The 26521-nt window shown below is 42.6% G+C and overlaps 1 pseudogene; it reads left to right on the top strand.

Moving 5' to 3' along the window:
- The first annotated feature begins 15275 nt into the window (after window positions 1-15275).
- Window positions 15276-15405, top strand: LOC141124413 (U2 spliceosomal RNA; annotated as a pseudogene).
- The last annotated feature ends 11116 nt before the right edge of the window (window positions 15406-26521 follow it).

Raw genomic sequence — 26521 nt, 5'->3', positions numbered from 1 at the left:
CTTTTGCAGCTGTGCATGGTAGCCAATCAGCTTCTAACTTCAACTTGTTCAATTAAACTTTGACAATAAAACCTAGAAGCTGATTGGTTACTGTGCACATCTGCACTAGATTCTGTGTGTACCAGTTTTGGTAAATCTCCCCCAATATGACCAGTTTCATGTAAAGGTGCCCATAGGTAACCTTGTCTAATCTAGACATAATTAGATTGGACAACAAAGATAGTTCTGTCAATAGAGTTGCACTGAACAATACATTTTAGCATAATCTCAAAGAGGCATATACTGCACCTGATTTTCTCTTAGCAGTTGTTCATCAAAGGCACGATCACACAGCTAACCTTTAAATTGGACCTTTCCCGCTTCCCCTAAATTTTATATCTGAATGCCTCTCCGTTCAGATGTGAAATCACCTAACTTTTTTTTTCATGTTTTCCTTATTTAAAGTGGTTGTAAATCTCAGACATGAATTATGAACAAAGCATATTCCCGTATAGTGTGTACTTTTCTCAATCCAGAGCACTAAGGGTAATTTCTGTCCGCTGCCTCGTTCCTCTGCTATCTGTATGAGTCACTTCTGATGAGTTTTCCTGACACCAAGAAAAAAATAGTGACAGGGGAGGGCCCAGCCTGTGATTGACAGCCTCAACTCTGTACCTGTGTGCTGTGTGAAGGAGGGGGTGTGTCCCTTCCCTCCAATCAGCTCTCAGAGCTCTCATCATTGCTGTAACTTCAGCTCTCCGCCCCCTACTTTTCAGAGCTGAGAAATCCTGTGTGAATTTTGCACTTTGAATGGATGTAGGGAAAAGACAGCTGTAGTTACACAGGTACAATTTATGAAGGTGGATTTGTTTCATCTCTGTGTATCACTTGAGGCCAGTCACTTAACTGGATATAGGTAAGGATTTACAACCACTTTAATTACCTTTTTTTTTTTTGCACTTCCTAGTTTCCCTGAAGGCAATGGTGACGTTGCCCCAGCTGCAAAGATGCCCATTGAGAAGGCAGCATGACCGTTTTTGTCAGGGAAATCTTGTAACTAAACTGCTTGATCTTGGGAGATCTCACAGTAGTGTCATACTGCACATGCGCAAGAATAAGTACATCATGACACCATGCACTTCATCTTGCTTATGCACTGTACGAAATTATGTTAATTTGCTGGGGAAATAAAAAGGTTTCTCGTGGAGAAGGTAATATTTAAGAGAGAGCCTTTGAATTACAGTATATTTAACTGTCATCAAGGAAATACAGAAAACTGTTCATGAATGAGATAATGATATATAAATGATATAATGACAAATTCTGTATTCCTATACTGACAGTGATAACACACACACAAGATTCCCTTTCAGGCATCCTAACAAAGGGGTAGGAAGAAAACAGAATGAACAGTGACATTGCATTTATATTTTTTATCAGAATGTAAAGTTTGTTTGAGGTGTTTAAACGTCAGGTATAGTTTTTATAGGAGGGCTGCAATGTATTCTGACCCCACTAATGTAGAGATCAATATTTAACTCATGTTTGGGAATGTAATAATGTAATAAAATAATACTAGTAAATACTGTGTTATGAAGATTGGCTGTGCCGCATTTCCATAAACATCTGCAGCATAAGTGTGCGTTCTCTTTGTGCCAAAATCATTTTGCTCATTCATTACCGCACAAAAGGTTTACATTAAACTAAAGCTGCTTTTCTTTTACAGGCTGAGGTTTCCCCAAACCCAGAATAAGAGCTGGATAAATCTAGTCCAACATGGAGTATATAATTGAAATCCATAATGGATCAAATTATACTTAAATGAATAGACAGATGTTAATTTTGGTGCTTCTTGCGTCCTCATCATGCATTTTTATTGACTGTTTTTTTTTTATTTCCAGGAGTCTTATATAGTCGAAGTGACAAGATCGCTTCTGGAAATATGCCAAATGGAGGCCAAGTCTTTTTTGTGCTATCTCTGGAATAGGATATCAAACTGATCCCCCATATTTCAAAAATATAAATTATTTACTGGTTTCTGTTTTGAACCTGGAATAATGTAGGGCCCATTCACATTATTGCGGTGCATTGGTGCAATCCCCTTGCATGCATTGTGTTACGGATCTTTTTGTTGTAATGTTTGGCAGTCCATTCTGAATTAATGGACTACCTCAACACAATTGAGCATTAATGCGCAAAATACCACATACTATTGTGTATGCAACACAACAGAACAAAAGGGGACTTTAAATTTCCTGAACTATAAACAGCTGTCTGGCTCTCCACCTCCCCTATAAACCCTTGCGATGAATTTAGCCACAAATGTCCAGAAGTGGACAAAAGCACAAAACACAATAAGAAAAAAGTTATTACTATTTAGATTTTTTCAGGTTTGTACCCACTCCCTCTGGTTTCTGGTTTCTATCTGCAATCTGCCCTGTCTTTAAGCATGTTTTTTGGACTACATTGCAGCCATGACCTCATCTCTTCCCCATGATTTGGTATTAAATTCTGGTCCTACTTGTACTGTTAACTGTCACCATCTGGGCAATCCCCAGGATCATATTCCAGAACTGTCTGCAGTGCACCAACCATACCACCAGAAGCTCTAGAGAAGACCAGATACTACTAGAACCAGCACCTATACCTGCTTGTGACACCGAGGATAAATTTCATTCCATGACAGTTTGACAGTGTTGGAGGTCTGTCTGAATAATGTCTTCCTTTGGATTTGGTCTCATACCATCTGTTGCCAAAGTGGCAGATCACAGTAACTTCACGATGGCAAGTTGTGACCCCTAATGATGTCAGATGTTGCTGACTAAACACGTTGGGAGGGACTTCCGGGACATGTCTTTTCCGGTCATTGGAACGCATGTGGAGCGCAAACCGGCGTTAGATTTCCATGACACTACATGCCTGAGTATATTAGATTGATGTAAGTGCAATTTTAACAGAATAACAACTGGATAATACTACACTATTAGAGTCTCTTAAAGGTGCAGGAGTACCATCAAGTGTATGGTGAGATCTAGTCATCTATGTGCACAGGATACCCTACAGATATGTATGGAAACACCTGTTTGGAATATCTAAGCGAGTTTTGAACTTTTTTTTTTTTTAAAAAGAGGTCATACATTTCTGGTGAGTGCGGTGTGTGTTTCTACTGGGAAAATTAGGAAGAGCACTATTCTTCTGGGTGCCACTTTTCTTCATTTTTGGATGCATTTATTGTCACTGAGCACGTCAAATTGGAACTGCATATTATTAACTTTTACACAATTGTTTACTGTTTATTGAATATTATTTATGTATTTTTGCACTGAGCACTTTAAATTAGTATTGGATATTATAGATTTTGCATACAATTTTATATTATGTGTAGCACTTACCCCCGAAGGAGCTGCTGGTTTAAATTGGGCTTACCGTTACTTCGTGTCCGTCACAGGGGAGTCCCATAAAAAAAGAAAAGATTCAGTAATGTTCGCACCAAACATTACGTTTCTTTATGTTTGCAATTCTTTAATTCTTCAATGTTAGGTAGAGGGATGGAGGGTTAGGGGGGATTCAGGTACATGGTATTGCGGATCAGGGTATTTCTTCTATCCAGAGGACAAACGGTTTCCTCAACTGGATATAGCATTCACCGGATAGGCCCCTCTCACTGACCTAGCAGTCGGTGCAATGCTCGGACACAGTCTCTGCCACAGACTTGATGGAAAAAACGAATAATAGTTGCGGTCGTTACACAAGTCCTCTGCCACAGAACGGTGTAACCAAACTTTTCTAAGTTTAAAGCTTAACTGCACAGTACCAGTTTCTTTCAGCCGAGCCGGCGATACTGTGAGATAGGTGATCCAGGTTGCATCCTTCGATTGAGTTTCCAGACTCCTCCTGATATACCAGCATACTTTGCTCCGTCACCTCCAGAGAAGTCCTCCCCTGGTCTCCTCAAACCGATTGGCTTCTCCCCGCAGGAAAGACAGCACAGGCCACCCTTTGGATCAGCAGGTCCCAGAGCTCCTGGGCCTACTTCTGTAGTAGCAACGCCTTGGGCAAGCTGCCCCGGCCCCCTTTGGCCAGGAGGACCTTCAGGTCAGGGACCACAATGCAAAGAAAGAGAAAAGGACCTCAAAACATGGCGCCTGTACCTTAAATACCCTTACCCAGAATGCACAGCGAGTGAACCACTCCCACCGGGCTGTTTCTCAGTAAAAGGGTACAGAATGCATCCAGCCTGTTGCATTTTTAACACTTACCGGTGGCCACAGCGACACCCATGGTCAAGTGGAAACTGACACAACCCAGCTGAACTGATACAGAAACCAGTAAATTTACCATATTTAGTCTGAGCTAAACTACAGCTTCAGACAACCTTAAATTTACACAAACAGCACCTGCCCATTAGGAGCAGGGCGCTACATATGTATATGTTAGAGCGTGGTCTTTATTGTCTATTTCTTTATATCTTTGGCTTACTTAAGCTGGAAGACGTGCAGCTTTCCTATATTTATATTTACTTGTATTTTATTTTTATTTTATTGACATGTGATAAGTACACATTTACATCTTTTCTGTCACATTTTTAATATGGGTTCAGATTAATAATTTAAGTACAAAATAAATACAAAATGAGAAGAAAATGAAAAAAGCTCCTATGGCCATTTAGGTGTCCATGTCTTTTTTCAAGACACGTTAGTTGAAGCAGTAATGACAGATCAAACATGAAATAGCAAAAAAAAATGACAAGGAAGGAAGTACATATTAAAATACCCAACGTCCATGGGGACCATCAAATCAGCAAAAAAGAGTCTACTTTTTGGCAGGCAGAAGGCCTAAAAATTCAGCATAATCCAGATCATAACACAAAGGACACGTTAGTATTCTGGCTGGAGAGACATGTAGTTTTGTGCTTTTGAGGGGTTTTTAGCAGTTCTGTACAAATGAATTGATGACAATCTGCTTTTTTAAGTAAGGATAACATGCACATATGTAATTGTATGATTTGTTGTATCATTTTTAATATCATAGTGTTGAGCTATAAAGCATGCCACAAATATTAAATGTGTTCTACAAATCCAAAGCAAGGGCAACAAAAACTTTCTTAAAGATAGCATGAAGTTAAAATCTAAACAACCTTTGTACATCAAAAGTCCAAATATGTTTGTATACACGAAAACATATTGGCAAAACTACAGTGTATTCATCTTTAATGTGAAGAGGAGACAGAACATCCTGTTTGTACATTCAGAGAAGAATAACATCTGTCCCTGTAAAAAATGATTTGGCTCAGCCAGAAGCATGTTCTTTTTTAAATATTTCAAATATTTACTCAAACATATAGGAAATAAAGTTCTGCTTTATCGCAAAACATGAACCATGTCACAATGTGGTCACAGTATAATTAAATATAATCTACTGATTGTATAGTTTCAAGACTCATTTTGTTTGGAAAAGATTCCTTTAAAAGACAGGTGTCGAAAATAAATCCTTGTCAACAGGTAATATCATTAATTGTTAATATATATATAAGCACAGAATATGCAAAGAATGCTTTTCCAATAAAGTTGAATTCTACATATACAGTTATAGAAGCACTAATAGGTACACATATCAAAGTATGACATATACCATCAAGCTTATTACAGTATGAGTATTTGTTGATTCCAATCTATTTCCAAAACAAGTCATACATGTACTTTAGCAAAGTGAGCATTGCTTTGTCATATAGTAGCTGATGTTCATCATTATTAGTGATGAACAGAACTGCTCGGATTTTGGTGAACTTCACAGAAGTTCACTGCTGAACCCAAACCCCGCTGAAATCAAAGGGAGCTGAATTTGTCAGGAAGGAGCCATCCCCAAACTGTTCCCACAAAGTTGGGAGCATGAAATTGTCCAGAATGTCTTGGTATGCTGACACCTTAAGAGTTCCCTTCACTGGAACTAAGGGACCAAGCCCAACTCCTGAAAAGCAATCCCACACCATAATCCCCCTCCACCAAATTATACAGGCATGGTCACTGTTGTCACACACGGTTGATACATACTACATTCTCTGAAAGCTCTGTCCCCACTGTTTACACACACTTTATGGCATCTCTTCCCCCATAGTCCACACTATATACTCTATTAGCTCTCCACCCCCCTGTCAACACTCTAGCACCAGCTCTCCTCCACTGGTCAAACTAAACAATACGTTTGTGTTCCCCACTGTAGGGATGGGCGAACATTTCGGCCCGAGCATGAGTCTGGGCCGAACATTGGCTGTTCGCATGTTCGCCGACCAACTGAATTATCAGGGCGTTCGACTGTTTGTTGGACCTGCCGAATGACCACAATGCTCTGCGCCACCGCACAATGCATTGAAAGCCTTGATTGGCTGAAGCAATGAAAGCTTTGGTCAATCAGGGGACAGAGCACTGTCAGAGCCATGATTGGATGCTGTCACGATGACTCTATCAAATCATGGCTCATTGCTGTTAGTCCCGCCCAACACTAAAAAAGTATTCTTTCTAGACATGTGCATTCGTTTTCGTCCGAATGCATTTTCGTCCGAATTTCAGGTATTTTCGTTATCGTTTTAACAAACGATAACGAAAGTGCAGAGTCCGAAAAACGAAACATCCGACATAAACAAATGTTTTATTTTCGTTTTCGTTGCTACAACAGTTCGATATAGATAGGAGATTCGACATGATGATGACAATAACAATCTGTGTCCATCAAACCTGTGGTCGAATGTGCCTAACCTTAGCTCTATTAGTCCAAGATTATTCTACATAGAGAGAAAAGATTCGACGTAGAGAGAAAAGATTCGACGTAGGGGAGTAAAGATTCGACGTAGGGGAGAAAAGATTTGACGTAGGGGAGAAAAGATTCGACGTAGGGGAGGAAAGATTCGACGTAGGGGAGGAAAGATTCGACGTGGGGGAGAAAAGATAAATAAAAATAATGATGATGATGAATGTTATTGGCTGATTGTAACCAAAGAGGTGGAGCAGTAAAATAGCTAGAACTAAGTACACACGTACTTTGGCTTATGGTGTCTGTTGAAAGTTCTAAGAAGATTCGACGGAGCATGTAAACTATACGGCATTGTACAGTTTAGCTGCTCCGTCGAATCTTCTTTGAACATTCGACAGACACCATAAGCCTTCAATGACAGATTCGACCTTAATTTGGATTTTCGGACGAATGCAATTTTTAACGAAAAACGAAATAAATAAAAACTAATTTCGGGAGTAACTAAATAAATTTATTTTTGAGACGAAAACGAAATTCCGAAACGAAATATTTCAGTGTGCACATGTCTAATTCTTTCCATAGTGGCCATTTTCAGTGTGATATCAGCGTGGAGAGAGATAGAACAGGGCTCTGTTCAGTGCTATTAGACAGTTATGCCTCGTTTCCACTGAGCGGATCGGTTCGGGTTGGTACAGTTTGAATGGCCTAGAATGGTCCGGTCTATTCTGGTGAGCGTTTCCACTGCAAGTGGGACCACAAGGGGCCATACAGGGTTTATAAAAAATGCCTCAGCATAGCACAGCAGAGGGTTTTCTGTCAGACAATCAGTGGAATGTATCGTAGCTCCGCCCTAACCGAACCGTTCCATTTTCTGTGGCCCCACATCTGAAGCAGGACCCTGAATGGAGTGGTTCGGTTTGGTTGTATGGGCCGCTTTCATAATGGAAACACCCAAAATAGCGCACCGTACCGAACCGAACCGATCCGCTCAGTGGAAACGAGGCATTAGTGTGCTATAGTGGGCTATTCTGATTCTATTGTCAGTGTAGAATGTCAGTTTAGTGTGAATCTAGAGATAGTTCAGTGTGAGTGTAGAGCAACCATTCATCTTTACATTAGTGTGAATGTTCAGTCAGTGTGAGTGTAGTGACTGTTTAACACAGTATATTTATCCAAAAAATCTCTAATCTTGTTTCCCGTGCACTACATTGTAGCCTCATCATTCAGACTGGCTCCGCAAGCCATTGCTTACAAAATAAAGAAAGCTTGCAGGGAAAATTTCATTTTTTTTGGCTTTATGAATGCAAATATTTCTGCAGCAGCTTCTATACACAGTATAGTGCCACTTTACAGGTAGACTAAGGGGACCCCCCAGGCACTATATTGCAAGGAATTTTTCATTTTTAGGCTTTCATTTTAAGTATCAATAAATCACTGCTCATTTAAAAATGACGTTTTTTACAAAACTACTTTTTTTTCATTGATACATGTCCTCCAGGGCAGTACTCGGACCCCCATAACCATTGTATGCCCAATTACTTGCATATAAGCCTTCAAAATGGGCACTTTTGATTTTTTAAGGTTGGGTCCCAAAGATTAAACTGGGGTTCGTTATTCAGTTCCGAACTTTCGTGATGTTCGAAATTTCTAGTGCGAACCGAACTGGGGGTTGTTCGGCCCATCCCTACCCCACTGTCCGTACTATGAAGTTTGGCAGCTCCCAACATACTGCCCATACTACATACTCTCCCTCGGTACTGTCCACCTTGTAATCTTGTCCCCACTATCCAAACTGCACATGCTTTAATCTCTCCCCCATTGTCTATTCCACAAACTTTGTCATTCTCCCCCAATGTCCATGCTACACACTGCCAACTCTCCCCCCACTATCCGTGCTACACATTTTTTCATCCCCCTCCCATTGTCCACACAACCCACTGCCATTTCTTCCCCCAACAATCTGTACTGCACACTTTGTTATCTTTCCCCCACTGTCCTCACTACACATTGACAGATCCTCTGTTCTGCTACAACTCTTAAAACTGCTCAGTCCCCACTGATACACCTGGTTAGGGGTGGAGGACCACTCACACCTGGATAAATTAAGCATTAATAAGTCACAGATGTATAATAATGCACGGAAATTAGGCCAAAGACTACCAAATGATAACCTAAGTAAATGTATTATCAAAGCAAGTAAACAATGCAATACTTGCCATCAAGCAAATAAACAATTCAAAGTTGCAGAACTAATAAAGTAAATTCTGGCCTATCACAGGAGGAAATGCCTAAACTTTGTCAATGTTAGTCCAAACTTAACTGAGATAATGTTAATGTACTTCAGTACACTCTTTAGTGATACCCCAATTACGGTTATCTGTAAGTATTCCTAACCAGGGTATCCCTATATGGTGGAGGCAAACACCTGGCGCCTTAAGGTTAGTGTAGTTAATTTGAGGTGGGGCCCTTCTGTCAGCAGTGTACAAAAGTCTATTCCTTTAAGAGTCAGTGATTTATAACTGCAGGGCTACTAAGTAAGGAGCAGTTTATGTAGAACAGGGTGTAGCAAGGGGTTAAATGTGAGTTCTCCTCTCGCTACTCTGGGCAGGTGACAGGTCCCATTCCACACGCTTGATGGTTAGCGGATCTTGCCATTAGGCCCTGTAGGCTTAGACTCTCAACACTTGATCATCTATGTGTATCAGTCTCTAGTAAGTGTTGACAGCTGTGGGAGCAGCTCTGTCCTCCCTTTGAAGTATGCAGACAGAATCAGACAGCAAATCCCTTCTGTGTAGCTCTTCTTTTATTGGTACAATTGTGGGACATCCTGCTGTAGGTCCTTTCAGCACTGCTCCCCACTTCAAAAGATTCCCAGTATATCTCTTTTGCCTGGGAAAAACAGCCTTGTCTCTCCTCCTCTGTATAAAGGGATATTGACTCCTGTAGTTTAGAGTCCATCTGTCCTCCATACACTTGCATTGTGCTCTCCCTCTGAGGAAACTACAAATCCCAATGTACATAGCTTCTGCCCAGTAAGTTTTCTCTCTTATTTCCATTGGTCCTCACTCTCATGCCCTCTGATAGGATCCAATCCGACTGCCAGAGGGGGAGAAGAGGGAACGGACAACACACTGCCAGCAGACAGAGAGAGAGGAAAAAAAAGCAGGCTGAATTCTTTCAGTCACTGTGCAGCAAGGGAGGGGTATAAGCGGGGGATGAGTCTGCATACACAAAGCCAGCACATGCAGATACAGAGTCCCCACTCGCTGTTTACAGTAGTCTGACAGAGGGGGAGGTGCTGGGCGGTTGATAAGCGGGGGAGCGGCTTTGACAATCCAATGTCAGAAGTGTAGAGGGTTTACAGACACATTTAGGCCTCATGCGCACAGGGTGTTTTTAAAGCTGCTTCTAGGGGCGTCAGACATTTTTTTTTCTGCCTCTAAACTCCCCTGCATGTTAGCCTATGTGTCCATGCAAACATAGACTTTTAGCAGCGTTTAATGGCAGGAGAGTTTAGAGACAGGAAAAAAAACCTTCTGCCAGTGCATCCAGGAGCAGCAGAGTTTGGGCAGGAAAAACACTTGTAAAAAAGCTTGTAAACGCAACTAAAAGTTTGGTGCGTTTAGTGCTTGAGCATTAATTCATTTCAATGGACAAAATCAATTATTTATTCTGGCCAATAAAATCAATCAACGTCTGTAAATGCGCCTAAACGTTTGTAAAAGCGTTAGACACTTTTACAAGCGTCAGGCATGTTTACTTCAAGAATGCTTCTGGCTTCTAGGAGATTTAAAAAAGATGTCCTGTGTGCATGAGGCCTTATAGTTATTAAGGGCTTATATGTTGGTAGTATGAGTTCACCTAGAAATTTACCATTGTTGTTGGTGCTGATAGGGGCCACTGTGCCAGGATCAGTGATCCTGGCAGGGACGGCCCATCCATTCAGGGTGCATGGGCGCCGCCTCTCCTATCCATGCATCTGGTCCCTTTCAGAACACCAGCGCATGCATTCCAATGTGGGGGGGCTGTTTTTTTTGAAGCACTGATTAGAGCCAGAGGCTCTAATATGCTTCAATATAGAGTGGGCTTGGGTCGCAGAGAGTGCGCTCCGAGCCCACCCAGGTGTGTTACAACAGCGAATCAATATTTGCTGTTGTAACACTGATCCTCCTTCCGACCAATCAGGAAGCAGGTTTTATCCGATCAGCTGAGCAGCTGCACTACGCTGCCTGCCACCCACCACCCGCCAGGATGGGGTAAGTACCGGCCTGATAGGCAAACAGCAGGGGGGTAGGTGCCGCTTCATGGGGATGGGTGGTTGTTTGCCCCATCCCCCCCCAAAAAAAAACCCACCAGCTGCCACACTGATCACTGTGTTTTTCAAAAAAAGATTGCACTAGCTTTTCTAGCAGATATCAGCACATATTCCATTATTTATGACAGTGGTACAATGAGTCTCCTAAAGAGAACTTGGGCCAACTAAAAATAAAAGAAAAACATATAAATTATAAAAAAAAGGCCTAGGGTGCTAAATTAAAAAGCAGTTTAAATATTCATGAAATGCACCTGTGTTCATGTTTAGCCATCCCATTAAGTCAAGACTATTTTTTTTAAGTTCTCCGGCACAATTGGATATTTAAAAAGCATATGTTTCTCTTCTCACTTTAGTACATCAGGCTGAATATTTCAGAGATCTGTTTTCCTAGAATGCTCTTTTGTTACTTGGACTAGCTTTTCCATAATGCGTCTTGCCATCTGCACCCCCTTTTTTTTAAATGCCTCAGTCTTGAATGAATGTATCATCACCAGGACACAGTTTCTATATAACTGGCAAGGTTGAATATTTTCATGTTTCAAACACATGGAAATATGCATGTCTCTGCTTTACTGTTTACTCTCATATGGTATGGTTTTGCACTTTTTTATACCAATCTTTTTAATTTGACACATAACAAGTTTAATCCTGCTAGTGCCAGACACAGTAGGTTTCTAAAATAAACCAACACGTTCTCTGTCTCATACTGAATAACACAGATGCTCACTAAATTTCCATAAAAACATCTCAATGTAAATTTTCAAAAGTAGTTTTCAATCTTTTTAAACACAAAAACAAGCTTTTGTTAAAATACTAACTGGTGACCATACCATGAACATGCTTGTACAGGCATGTACTGTTATGGGGTGACAACTGTCCCCTAATTGTAGTTTTGCATTCCCACCCTTTCACAGATGCCTCCAATGGGGACTAAAATTAGCTTTGCCAACAAACATTGAGCAGGCAAGTTCCAATGTTGTCACCATCAGATAAAGCATGGGGAGACAAAATGTAGATAAGTAACTTACTTTGCACCTTGATATCTTGGGATTGTACCTAGGGTAGGTTAACATCACTTGACTTTCTCCTGGAATCCTGGGAAAGCTAATAATCCCAGATCATGTGAAAATGTCTATGTTCATCTATGTAGTAAATTCAGTGTGATAAAATATGATTTTGATTCATATTATAAGGTACTCTCATTTATCCACTTAAAACTCAAGGAGATAAGTTGCTTACTGACATCTTATAGCTCTTCAGAGATTCCATCGCTTAGAATTCAAGTCCTAGTGACACCAACTCCCTTGCCTTGTCAAATAATAAAAAAAATGTTAAAAAATTTGTAGCTGGAGCTCTACATTAGGAAAAATAATTATATAGGAATTCCCTTGATCACTGGGGATCTGCTCTACTGGAATGTTTCCAGGTCACAAATTTTGTTACATGTTAAAGTACTGTATATGGGAACCGGGTTGATAAATGCAACTTCAGGCACAGCTATTTGTATGTTTTTTTACATTTATAACTCTCACATTAACACTATTTTTATCACTTCAGATGCTCTCTCTAAGCTCTGCTGAGATAACCTGCTATGTACAGCAGGAATTGCATTGGAACAGGGTCTATGAAAGACACCAATCCTGGTGTTGTGCCACCACTTTCCTCACTTTGCTATTCACAATAATAAAGTTTGCACTGTGCTTTCTGAATGGCTAAGCAGAGTGAACATTGATCTGCATGTTGCTATTGGATACAGGAAGCTCACTTCTCCATAAACCCATGCATGTTCTTCTCCCGTCATCTGTCACCCTTGCCATATCACCTGTATCCTGACTGCAGTCCAGGGGTGGCTGTTGGCGAACATCCTGTGATTGGTGTAGAAGAGGACTGCTGTGCCTTGCAGTCCATCGGAAACACCGGAGATCCAAGGATCAGCAAGGACTTGGAGAATGTCAGCTATGGACTAACACCTGCAGAGGTATGCCTGGGCAACCAGCTAGTGATAGCTAGGGTCATGTGATGTTGTTCACGTTGCACTCTTATGCTAAAGCCTTTTAAGTAAAGTTGCATCAACTGTTCTAAGCCTGGTCTCAAGTCATTTAAAGGGGTGCATGCTGGTTTTGGCATATCAAAAGAATGAGGGTCAGTAAAGCACATGTGAGGTATGAGGAAAGGCTACTACAAAGGTCTACTCAGCAAGTCTAGCAGGAGGAGTAATACAGTTGCTATGGTAAAACAAGTATTAGTGCAAGATACATTGCAGTCAGTCCTGGAGCGTGGTACCAGGTGCAGGTGATGGGTCCTCCAGTAGTGAGGGGGTCTGTGATCTGGCTCCCTCCCCAGTGGTCGGCTTCCCGTAGGAACTGGGACTGAACTCACATTACAGAGACTCTTATCCTGGTCACATGGAAGGAGTTAACGGGTGCATGCGTGAGGTCCACGTTATGTGCACCGCAGGACCCCATTCTGTTACTGGGAGTGAGGTAACAGAGATACACTGGACTGGAGGGGAGGGGTGGGCACAGGCTCATGGGCTGCATGAGTGGTGTCCCTCCTAATTGCAGCTTACATCAAGTTAAAGTGTGTAGTGACACGAGACAGCACTTTTCAGAGGAACTCTATATTTTTCTTACTGCACACAGTGTTACAGCTCATGTCTAAGTTGGGGAACTGCCTTCATGTTTGATTCTGACATGACAGTCATGTCTGGTCCCAGGCATTGGTGAGTGCGTTCTTGACGAAAGGTACCCCCAGGTGCAGGGTGAATGCCCCCCACAAGTGGAGATTTAAAATTAGCTGTGCCTGAATTGGGCTTTACAATCTCATATAAGCTTTATCATGCTAAGGTAACTTTAAAAGTCATTTTAGGTCTGTAGCTTTTACTAAAATAATACCTAGTGATCTTACCATGAAGGTCCTTGTTCAGGTACATCCCATTAAAAGGGTGACAGCATTCTGTCTCTTTCAGTTGTACTCCTGAGTTGGCAGCTTGTAACACACATTACATAGGCATGGTCCACTGTTGTCACCATCAGGAAATACACAATGAGAAAGCCATGCCGTAATTTCTGGAGTACATGGATGTTGAAAAGTGGCTGCAAAAAGACTCCAAAAAGAAGAGCAGTATCAATGAGCTGCAACAAAGGAAAAAGAAAAGGAGCTCTGCAACAATCCCTATGCCGTCCCTCCTCCTCGAACTTTTTTCTACGCTAGGTTCACTCTCCCTATCAAGCAAATTCCTGTCACTCACCTAACCACATGCAAAATGTGCACCAACTGCAGTGAGCCAGGGCTTTTTGCAAGCTCTGCCCTCACAAAAGATGGCTAAAGGGTCATCCGGGTGGCAGCATCCAATTGGACAGCAGCCCACCCGATGATGATGCAGAGCCCTAAAAGGAATAGATACTCCTCTTGTCCCCCACTCTCCCTGCAAGGTGGATGCAACAGTGCCATCCATGAAGGGAAGTCTACCTGCACCTGCCTAAAAGCAGATCTACAAAACAGGTACAAGTCTGTATTTTCCTTGTTTGGTCAATCAGCGATCCTAAAAATAAAAACCCCCGCCATCTTTTATATCTTTTTCAGATTATATCTATTACTATTCCAAACAACCTCTTTGCCTCTGTCCAAGCCATATTTTTCAAATATCTTTGGAACAACAAACCAGCCAGAATTAGTATCACAACACCTATAACCCCTAAATGCATGGGAGGCACTGGGTTTTCTGACAGAAGTATTACCAAGCCTGCCATCTTGTGAGAACTGTGGACCAGATAAACATCCAGTCTTTCCTTTACCACTCTCTTGCAGCTGACCTATGGGTGGAGCTTAACATGTTCAGAGTTGTAGAACCCAGAGAGAGCTCTCGCTAGTGCCCCAATGGAGGGCTGAGGCTTCGGTCACGTGAAATTAGCATTAAGGCAGCACTCTAACTTAAAAGCCAAACTCCCTCGTGAGAACACTGTTAACTCTTTACAATCAATGGGCGAATGCCTGTAAGCTTCTACATTTGTTCACTCTGGACATAATTCCTTACTAGACTTTTTCTTCCTCTAATTGTGCAGCATTTCTGAGCCTGTACCATGGAGCTTGTACCTGACTCCACCAACTCAGTAGTCCCGTCACTTCACTCTCAGTGACATTGATCTGCATGTTGCTATTGGATACAGGAAACTCACTTCTCCATAAACCCTTGGGTGCTCTTCTCCCTTCATCTGTCACACTTGCCATATCACCTGTTTCTCTGCCTTTTGGCTAAGATCAAGTGTAGTATCTGTTCTTAGCAGTTTCCAGGAGGTGGCGCTTGCTTCCGTCCCTGATCTATGGCAAGATAGAGATGGGATGGCGGTTGATATGCAAAATCTGCTGGAGTAAAGGTGACCTGGACGGTTCGTAGCCGAAAGGGAAGCCTTCTGATGTGGATGGAGAACCACGGGGTCTGATCCGGAGGGTCGGGACCCCGGCCTTCTGGCCTGGATTGGGGCAGATCTAGCTCCGGACAGTTATTTGGGAGAGAACGCTGGCTCCCCTTCCTCCCACCAGGGGAGCGGCCAGTATTTTCCGAATGTAATTAGGTAGGAGGGACGGAACGACGGTGGAGCCTGATGGTAAAGGGCTCTCACCAAGCTTCCAGAACTCCATGCCTTTCTGCCTGGGGTGGGGTCTGCTGTGGTCTGGGCTGGTGGCCAGGGTTGGTCTTGAAAGCCTATGGAGTAGTGCCCCTGGAGTGGCAGTCCAGGGGTGCCATAAAATCACTGTGAGTGGCAGTCACTTTGATTTGAGGCACCACGGTCACTGCACCATAAACACGCTTTTTTTAGCACCTGCCTCTTGGACCGGGCCTTTTGGCTAGGACCAGAGGAATTTTTTATTCCTGGCCGGAGGGCCTGGTCATTGTTTTACACAATGGCCACCTTTTTCACTCTCCTCTTCACTATCCCTTCCCCACTTTCTATTTATTTTCTTTCTTTTTTGATTGAATCCTATGTTTTGTCACGTCTTGTTCACATTTGTCACTGTGTGATGAGTAAGGACGGGTCCTCGGGCCAGCCCTGAAAGTCTTGTGGAGGGGTGGACATGGCCTTCTGGCTTCGTCCGCCCTGACTCATGGGGTCTCCCTTCGGGGGAGCCCCACCTAGTACTTGGGTGGGCTCTGCTTCGGTAGGCCTTCCTGGGAACGGGGTCTGTCTGGTTTCGACCAGATAGACTATTGTAAGTACCTTTGTCCCCATCTGGAGCCTAACGCCCCGGGGATCAGGGAATTGGCACGTCTGTGTACCCGTTGCACTTTTTTGTGAGCACTCTTTATGTGTGTGCACTTTTTTTATGCACCGGGTGAAGTTTTTGGGTGTGTTATGCACGCCATAGGCTTTCAAAAAAATATCACCTGTTTCCTGACTGGTTGGCTGTAAAGCACCTGACACAAGTATGGTAGTCATGAGCAATGGAAATGCAGCCTTAGGACAGCTACTCTACTCATTAGACCTTTGTACTGTATCTTATAACTTCTCTTGTCCCCTTAGTAAACCTTGTTCTGTAGATATGCCATGCATGCACCTCCTTAGTGACTTCAAAACAGGTATTGTTAACAATAAAGTTCTTTACTTTATTCTTTATAGTCAAGCAATACAGATGAACAATTCAACCAGTTGTCTTCCACGTATTTTCTGTACAAGTCCTCTAAAGTGGATTTTTGTTGTGCCATTCCTTATTGGTGATTAAGTCTTTTAAGCCCATCTAAGTCCTTTGAAAGGCAAGAGTCCATAATTGGCAGCATAGATCCATACCCCTTGGAACCCCGACTGGGCCCCCACAAGGACGGTTAAGCAGCAGAGTGGCACCAACATCCTTTGCTGGAACACCCCCATACCCTCCACAGGTCCAAATGGCTTTCCTGAAAAACATGAGAAACCTGACTAGCAGTGTTAACCCTTGCTTCTCAGGGCTTACTGGCTCAGCAGGGCAACAACAATTAACAGCATAATGAACTCACATTAGGATATACAGTTTTCTCACAGATAAATGCAGTAACCAAAACCCATAAGAATAAAACATGAAAAATAAAACATTTATCACAGGGAACATTCTGGAATCACCTGCTTACAGACCATTGGTGCGATACTGAAGGCCTTCTACATTACGTTTAGAAAACTTATAGTGTCAGCTCAGTCAGTCCCTATTGCCTTTACAGATGTACCCAGATGTTCTTCCCAGCCAGACAAAAACCTTTCTAAAAGGCTGGTAGCCAGACTTAAACCCTTGGGTGCACTTTTTTTTTATACATGAACAGTCTTGAGACTTCAGTTATCACAATTTCAAAAACCAAGCACATAAATTGTCTTACTGGATGTACTTTTATTTTCTAAAGACTGCTGGAACCTAGTTACCCACTCCTTTATTCCTTTTGAAACAGTAGGTTTCTCTGAGAAACTGCTTATTCAATTAATCTTACTCGATTAATCTATGTAATCACCCTTTTTCCACTCCCTATGCCCAGAAGGCTCCTCGTATGAACATTTGCATTCTGAAGAGATCCATTAATATTAATATCCAAGAAACAAACTATAAACTTTACCCCAGGTTGTACAGTATGTCAGTGAATCAACACACCTTATACCTGCTGGGGCTGCCAAAAGGTCAGAGAAATTCTTACACACCTGGTGTTCATGTCCCATTCTACAACCCTTTCTGGTTGAAAATTCATTCTCTAATCGCCCAGATCACTGACTGTATCCTAGACTACCATCTTGCCAATTTTTGCTTCCACTATTCTGATCTTCCAGTGCAAAGATACAAACACTCTTTCATGCTAAATTTAGTCCACATCATCCAGCGCTATATAGCAAACTCCCCTATTCACTCTCCTATGCTGCACCTGCTCAGTGAGGCGACATCTGTAATTCCTAGGCACTGGAAATTGCCTGATGCCCCAACAATACAAGTATGAATTGCACACATTAAATGATAGCTGATATGGAAGAATTATTCCATATCAGTCAAGACAATACGTCTCGCTTAATGCATACAAAGAAAAATTGGCACAAATAGTCTAACAAATACAAAAAACCTCCTCCACCTGACAGACACTTACACTTTTTACCAATGGAAGCAATATGTCCTTGTATGTCCTTGAACTACCCCTTCCTCCTTCCCAGCATGAGGATGTCCAGGTTAATACTTTAGGGACCCCTATAAGGCAGGCACATTCTACTTCCTCCCCTACTATCCCCTCCTCCTGGATACCTATCTATCCAATATCTCCTTTTGAGATACAGGTGATTTTTATCACTCAAGCCATCACAATGCTGGGCCAACAACAAGAGAAAATCTATATTGCTACTCATGGCCCCACAAATGCCTCTGTCTTGCCTCTCTCATCTTTTAGAACATCACTAGACAAGGTTCCCATCCAATCTGATCTCTGATGACTTCCCGCACCACTACCCTCGGGTTATTCTATGGGTCCCACCACTATTCACTTCCCTACCTCCCTTAACACATTCTTTACTGTCGTCCTGCAACCACATTTTGAAGCGGTTTGTACTACAATGTTTTTGTTATAAACCAATCTTCCTGTCTGTGCCTAAACTGTTGTTTTTGCAAAAAATTGTAAAAAAAACCCAGAAAATGAAAGCATGGCAATTGTTTATGATGCACAGTGCTTGAGGAAAACTACATGTCATTTAGTTAGGGTTTACAATATATTTACTATAAACATTTCTTACAATTGTATTAATTTTGACATAAATGGAGATTAAAATTGAGAATGGATGCCTATTAGTTGGGAAATACAATATGCCAAAAGGCACAAAAAATAAGTATAAAGATATGTGTCTAGTGATAACAGGCGAACATAAACAAGGAGTGACATATGGCTTAATGCTGAATAAAGTCATGAAATAGCTCAAAGGCTCTAACAAGTGGAACATTAATGATTCTGTTTCTACTTTGGAAGTTGAAATGCCATGTGTCATTTGAAACTGTTACAAAGATGAAATAAGTTGAATTCCGGCACAATTTTATCAAATTAGAGTGACATACACTAATTGTACCTCTGTACCCTTTTGATATAAAGTTTGAACTACAATGTATTGATAATATTTAAAAGACAAAAGTCTTTAATGATTTGCACTGTTTTCCAAAGAGATCTGCCAATACTTCTGTGAAATCAAACGTTTGTCTTCAGTCGTCCAGTTCCTTTCTATAACCAAAACAAGCTCCCATACAATAAGGCAAACAGATGGCACTATGACTGATCTAATAACAGCTTTGCTCTACCAACTGTGAGACCTGAAATCAGCAACAGGCTGGCGTTTTGGGTCCCAGCCAAAGATATTTAAAATGAAGCAATAATAACCACATGGTCTTAGGGAGATGGTTGAAAGTGAATATTGTTGTTGGATAGCTGTGTAATGACAGTTATTCCTTTCATACGTTCTTTATTGACCACTATATTTTTATAGTTTGCCTTCAGGCAACAACAACAGCCATCACTGGATTTTGATTTGGTCTATCTCTTTTGGGATGTGTTTAATAAATGGTGCAGGTTGCACATGTCAACCAATAAGACATTCCGTTTGATTCACCGAAAAAAGTGTATATATATATATATATATATATATATATATACTTGAAGAAAGCATGCTTGACAAGCACATTCATGCATGATTTAAGAAGATATTTTAGGCATACCAAAATTAATTTAATTAATTAATTAATTAAAGTTGTAAATGTTCCTCTGTTGATATTGTTTTTAGGAGCATAGTTTCCATGCTGGCTGGGTAGTGTGCAGGCATCTTTGAATGCCAAAAATGTCACATGCCAGAAAGCTTGTACAATAAAGTGATAACAGAGAGGAAAGTGAGCTTAGGTAGTAATTACTGGCCTCTGATGCAGCTAGACAGGAACCTGATAACGAGGCAGGGGAAATCAAACACCCAGCCTGTAAAACCCCTGAGCAGACCAGGCTTAAAAATTACTGCTCCCTTGATTATCCTATGCTAGGAGGGTACTACAACCACCCCCCTCGCCCCACAAAAAAAACAGGCCCTGTCTTCATGGACCAAATAGCGTGACAAAAATTATTTTAAACTCAAGAGCGAAATATCCCCAAATAAAAAGTGACATACCTTCCACAACATATAGGTACATTTATACAGTACAGTCTAACTGGGTAGCGTCCTACCTACAACTAGATGAGCAGTTAGATGAGCGGCATGAATATTGCAATTTAAGGATGGAGCATTATCTCATTGAAGATGATCCTACAACAAATCAACAATTCATAGCGATCTAGAAGACTGGAATATAGCGTTTTATAGTCCATAAATTAGTTTTGCTACTGTACTGCCACTTACTGTCCAAAGGTACCACTGCACCCCTTGCAGGTGTAAATGTAAACTCAGAACCTTAGTTAAAATAATTAGAATATTCATAATGAATGTAGCACTTTTGGCATGTCGTCATCCTCCAGAGTAGGGATGAGCTTCGAGTTCGAGTCGAACTCATGTTCGACTCGAACATTGGCTGTTCGCAAGTTCACCAAACAGCGAACAATTTGGGGTGTTCGCGGCAAATTCGAATGCCGCGGAACACCCTTTAAAAGTCTATGGGAGAAATCAAAAGTGCTAATTTTAAAGGCTAATATGCAAGTTATTGTCATAAAAAGTGTTTGGGGACCTGGGTCCTGCCACAGGGGACATGGATCAATGCAAAAAAAAGTTTTAAAAACGGCCGTTTTTTCAGGAGCAGTGATTTTAATAATGCTTAAAGTCAATCAATAAAAGTGTAATATCCCTTTAAATTTCGTACCTGGGGGGTGTCTATAGTGTGCCTGTAAAGGGGCGCATGTTTCCTGTGTTTAGAACAGTCTGACAGCAAAATGACATTTTGAAGGAAAAAACTCATTTAAAACTACCCGCGGCTATTGCATTGCCGACAATACACATAGAAGTTCATTGATAAAAACGGCATGGGAATTCCCCAAAGGGGAACCCCGAACCAAAATTTAAAAAAAAAAATGACGTGGGGGTCCCCCTAAATTCCATACCAGGCCCTTCAGGTCTGGTATGGATATTAAGGGGAACCCCGGCCAAAATTAAAAAAAAAAAATGACGTGGGGTTCCCCCTAAATTCCATACCAGACCCTTCAGGTCTGGTATGGATTTTAAGGGGAACCCCGCGCCAAAAAAAAAAAAAAAAACGGCGTGGGGTCCCCCCAAAAATCCATACCAGACCCTTATCCGAGCACGCAACCTGGCAGGCCGCAGGAAAAGAGGGGGGGACGAGAGTGCGGCCCCCCTCCCTCCTGAACCGTACCAGGCCACATGCCCTCAACATTGGGAGGGTGCTTTGGGGTAGCCCCCCAAAACACCTTGTCCCCATGTTGATGAGGACAAGGGCCTCATCCCCACAACCCTGGCCGGTGGTTGTGGGGGTCTGCGGGCGGGGGGCTTATCGGAATCTGGAAGCCCCCTTTAACTAGGTGACCCCCAGATCCCGGCCCCCCCCCTGTGTGAAATGGTAAGGGGGTACATAAGTACCCCTACCATTTCACGAAAAAAGTGTCAAAAATGTTAAAAATGACAAGAGACAGTTTTTGACAATTCCTTTATTTAAATGCTTCTTCTATCTTCCTTCATCTTCTGGTTCTTCTGGCTCTTCGGGCTCTTCTGGCTCTTCTGGTTCTTCCTCCGGCGTTCTCGTCCAGCATCTCCTCCGCGGCGTCTTCTATCTTCTTCTCCTCGGGCCGCTCCGCACCCATGGCATGGGGGGGAGGCTCCCGCTCTTCTCTTCTTCTCTTCTTCTTTTCTTCTCTTCTTCTCTTCTTCATTTTCTTCTCCGGGCCGCTCCGCAATCCATGCTGGCATGGAGGGAGGCTCCCGCTGTGTGACGGCGCTCCTCGTCTGACAGTTCTTAAATAACGGGGGGGCGGGGCCACCCGGTGACCCCGCCCCCCTCTGACGCACGGTGACTTGACGGGACTTCCCTGTGACGTCACGGGGAATGCCACAGGGAAGTCCCGTCAAGTCACCGTGCGTCAGAGGGGGGCGGGGTCACCGGGTGGCCCCGCCCCCCCCGTTATTTAAGAACTGTCAGACGAGGAGCGCCGTCACACAGCGGGAGCCTCCCTCCATGCCAGCATGGATTGCGGAGCGGCCCGGAGAAGAAAATGAAGAAGAGAAGAAGAGAAGAAGAGAAGAAAAGAAGAAAAGAAGAAGAGAAGAAGAGAAGAGCGGGAGCCTCCCCCCCATGCCATGGGTGCGGAGCGGCCCGAGGAGAAGAAGACAGAAGACGCCGCGGAGGAGATGCTGGACGAGAACGCCGGAGGAAGAACCAGAAGAACCAGAAGAGCCAGAAGAACCAGAAGATGAAGGAAGATAGAAGAAAGAAGAAGCATTTAAATAAAGGAATTGTCAAAAACTGTCTCTTGTCATTTTTAACATTTTTGACACTTTTTTCGTGAAATGGTAGGGGTACTTATGTACCCCGTTACCATTTCACACGGGGGGGGGGCCGGGATCTGGGGGTCACCTTGTTAAAGGGGGCTTCCAGATTCCGATAAGCCCCCCACCCGCAGACCCCCACAACCACCGGCCAGGGTTGTGGGGATGAGGCCCTTGTCCTCATCAACATGGGGACAAGGTGTTTTGGGGGGCTACCCCAAAGCACCCTCCCAATGTTGAGGGCATGTGGCCTGGTACGGTTCAGGAGGGAGGGGGGGCCGCACTCTCGTCCCCCCCTCTTTTCCTGCGGCCTGCCAGGTTGCGTGCTCGGATAGGGGTCTGGTATGGATTTTTGGGGGGACCCCACGCCGTTTTTTTTTTTTTTTTGGTGCGGGGTTCCCCTTAAAATCCATACCAGACCTGAAGGGTCTGGTATGGAATTTAGGGGGGACCCCACGTCATTTTTTTTTTTTAATTTTGGCCGGGGTTCCCCTTAATATCCATACCAGACCTGAAGGGCCTGGTATGGAATTTAGGAGGACTCCCACGTCATTTTTTTTTTTTAATTTTGGTTCGGGGTTCCCCTTTGGGGAATTCCCATGCCGTTTTTATCAATGAACTTCTATGTGTATTGTCGGCAATGCAATAGCCGCGGGTAGTTTTAAATGAGTTTTTTCCTTCAAAATGTCATTTTGCTGTCAGACTGTTCTAAACACAGGAAACATGCGCCCCTTTACAGGCATACTATAGACACCCCCCAGGTACGAAATTTAAAGGGATATTACACTTTTATTGTTTGACTTTAAGCATTATTAAAATCACTGCTCCTGAAAAAACGGCCGTTTTTAAAACTTTTTTTTGCATTGATCCATGTCCCCTGGGGCAGGACCCAGGTCCCCAAACACTTTTTATGACAATAACTTGCATATAAGCCTTTAAAATTAGCACTTTTGATTATTCATGTTCGTGTCCCATAGACTTTAACGGTGTTCGCATGTTCGAACGAACTTTTTTCCTGTTCGCATGTTCTGGTGCGAACCGAACAGGGGGGTGTTCCGCTCATCCCTACTCCAGAGACTCACTGACTGCCTACCACTACATACTCCCCACTGATTGCCTACCACTACTTACTGCTCACTGGATGCCTATCATTATATACTGCCCTACCCTGCCTCTACATACTGCTCATTGACTACCCTACCACTACATACTGCTCACTGACTGACTTGCCAATACATACTGCTCACTTACTGCCTACAACAACATTCTGCTCATTGGCTGTCTACCACTACATACTGCCCACTGACTGTCTACCATTGCATACTGCTCACTGACTTCCTACTAATACATACTGCTCATTGAATGCCACAGGTCCGAACTCCTATTTCTTACTGCCCTGCATACTGCTGTGCACTAACACTACAGTCACATCAAGTGGAGGAAGTGAGGGAGGGAGGACCCTGTTCAGTAGGCTGTATGGGGCCCCATGTTTTCTGAAGGTGGCCCTGACAGTGTCTCTTGCTAGCGCAGGGCTTTAAATTGGTGCTATTTGTAATCAATCAATGATGGGGAGGGGGACAGTGAGCAGAGGTGAGATGAGCAGACTGCTTTCCAAGTCCAGGATATGTAGTGTTACTTCTTCTGAATCAGCATGTGGCACAGTAGATGGTGGAGGCTGGAGGAAGAGTGCAGACATCTCATTCTAACTAAGATAGTAGGACAAACCCCCCAAAAAATCTTCAAATATATTAATAGTAAAAAGATCAGGTCTGAGCATGTCAGCCCTTTACAAAATAATGTAGAGTGGGTGACTGGGGACAAAGAGAATGCAAATGTATTAAATACATTCTTCAGTTCTGTGTATACAAAGGAGCATGGGGGAGCTCATGTCCATAATGGGGGTGGTATTGACACAGCCCCAAATGATCCACAATGGCTCAAAAGTGATATGGTCCAGAAATATATAGACAGAATAAAGGTGGATAAAGCACCTGGACCAGATGGCATCCACCCATGGATCCTAAAAGAATTGAGCTCTGTCATTTCAAAGCCATTGTATCACATTTTTAGGGACTCATTAATGACGGGAATAGTACCACTGGATTGGAGTAGGACCAATGTGGTGCCTTTATTTAAAAAGGGAACAAAGTCTTTACCAAGTAACTATAGACCTGTTAGTTTAACTTCTATAGTTGGGAAGATACTGGAAAGTTTAATAAAAGACCACATAGATGAGTTCTTGCTGGAAAAAATATTTTAAGCAACAGACAGCATGGATTCATGAAAGACAAAAGTTGTCAAAAAAATTCTAATTTCTTTTTATGAGGTAAGTAAAACCTTGAACAGAGGGCTGTGGACGTGTTATGCCGCGTACACACGGTCGGACTTTTCGTCTACAAAAGTCCAACGGACGCTGACGGACTAAAGCTGGCTGGTAATCCGATCGTGTGTGGGCTTCTCCGGACTTTCAACGGACTTTTTTAGCCTCAAATCCGACGGACTTTAGATTTGAAACATGCTTCAAATCTTTACGTCGTAAGTACGACGGACCCCGAAATCCGCTCGTCTGTGTGCTAGTCCGACGGACAAAAACCCATGCTAGGGCAGCTATTGGCTACTGGCTATGAACTTCCTTATTTTAGTCCGGTGTACGTCATCACGTACGAATCCGTCGGACTTTTGTGTGGTCGTGTGTAGGCAAGTCCGTTCGTAAGAAAGTCTGCCGCAAGTCCGCCGAAGGTACGTCGGAAGTCTGTCGGACAGGCTGTCGGACTTTTGTAGACGAAAAGTCCGACCGTGTGTACGCGGCACTATACTTGGATTTTGAAAAAGCGATCGATACAGTTCCCCAGACACAGCTAATGCATAAGGTAAAATCTACAGGCTTGGATATATCAGTTTGTGAATGAATAGAAAACTGGCTAAAAGACTTTCAATTCAAAGAGTAGTGGTTAAGGATTCTTTCTCTGAATGGTCTAAGGATATCAGTGATGTACCCCAAGGTTCAGTGTTGGGATCCCTACTTTTTAATATCTTTATAAATGATATAGGGTCTGGGATTAAAAGTACAATTTCAGTCTTTGCAGATGACACAAAACTGCGGCGGAATAACGTCCTCACAGGATGTCTCCAGTTTACAAGCTGACCTCAATGCACTGTCTAATTGGGCGACTGTGTGGCAGATGAGATTTAATGTTGATAAATGTAAAGTTATGCCAAGCTGCAGTTTCCAAAATGAGCAAAGTCCTTTCTTGTATTAAAAAGAGAGATATCATTGTGCCCCTGTTCAAATCATTAGTAAGACCTCATCTGGAATATGCAGTTCAGTTTTGGGCACCAGTTCTCAAAAAGGATATCGGGGAACTGGAGAAAGTGCAGAGAAGGGCAACCAAACTGATAAGAGGCATGGAGGAGCTCAGCTATGAGGAAAGATTAGAGGAACTGAATCTATTCTACCTTGAGAAGAGGAGATTAAGGGGGGATATGATCAACATGTACAAATATATAAGTGGTCCATATAGTGAACTTGATGTTGAGGTATTCACTTTACGGTCAACAGAGAGGACAAGGGGCATGCTTTATGCCTAGAGGAAAATAGATTTCATCTCCAAATACGGAAAGGTTTCTTCACAGTTTAGAGCTGTGAAATTGTGGAATAGACTCCCTCCAGATGTGGTTCTGGCCAGCTCAGTAGATTGCTTTAAAGAAGGCCTGGATTCTTTCCTAAATGTACAAAATATAACTGGGGACTAACATTTATTTAAAGTTGATCCAGGGAAAATCCGATTGCGGAGATCAGGAAGGAATTTTTTCCCCTGCTGTAGCAAATTGGATCATTTGCTGGGGTTTTTCGCCTTCCTCTGAATCAACTGTGGGTATAGCATTGAGTATATGGGATTGTATGATGTTATTTTTTATTTATGTTTTCATGGTTGAACTAGATGGACTGGTATTTTTTTTCAACCTGACTAACTATGCAACTATATGTAACTCTGACAAAAAATGTATAGTATCCCATTCCTTACCTTGCGCTGTG

This window comes from Aquarana catesbeiana, linkage group LG01, assembly GCF_042186555.1.
Source record: "Aquarana catesbeiana isolate 2022-GZ linkage group LG01, ASM4218655v1, whole genome shotgun sequence".
NCBI classification, from domain to species: Eukaryota; Metazoa; Chordata; class Amphibia; order Anura; family Ranidae; genus Aquarana; species Aquarana catesbeiana.
Note: the sequence above shows the minus strand (reverse complement) of the source record. Positions and strands in the feature narration are given on the sequence as shown.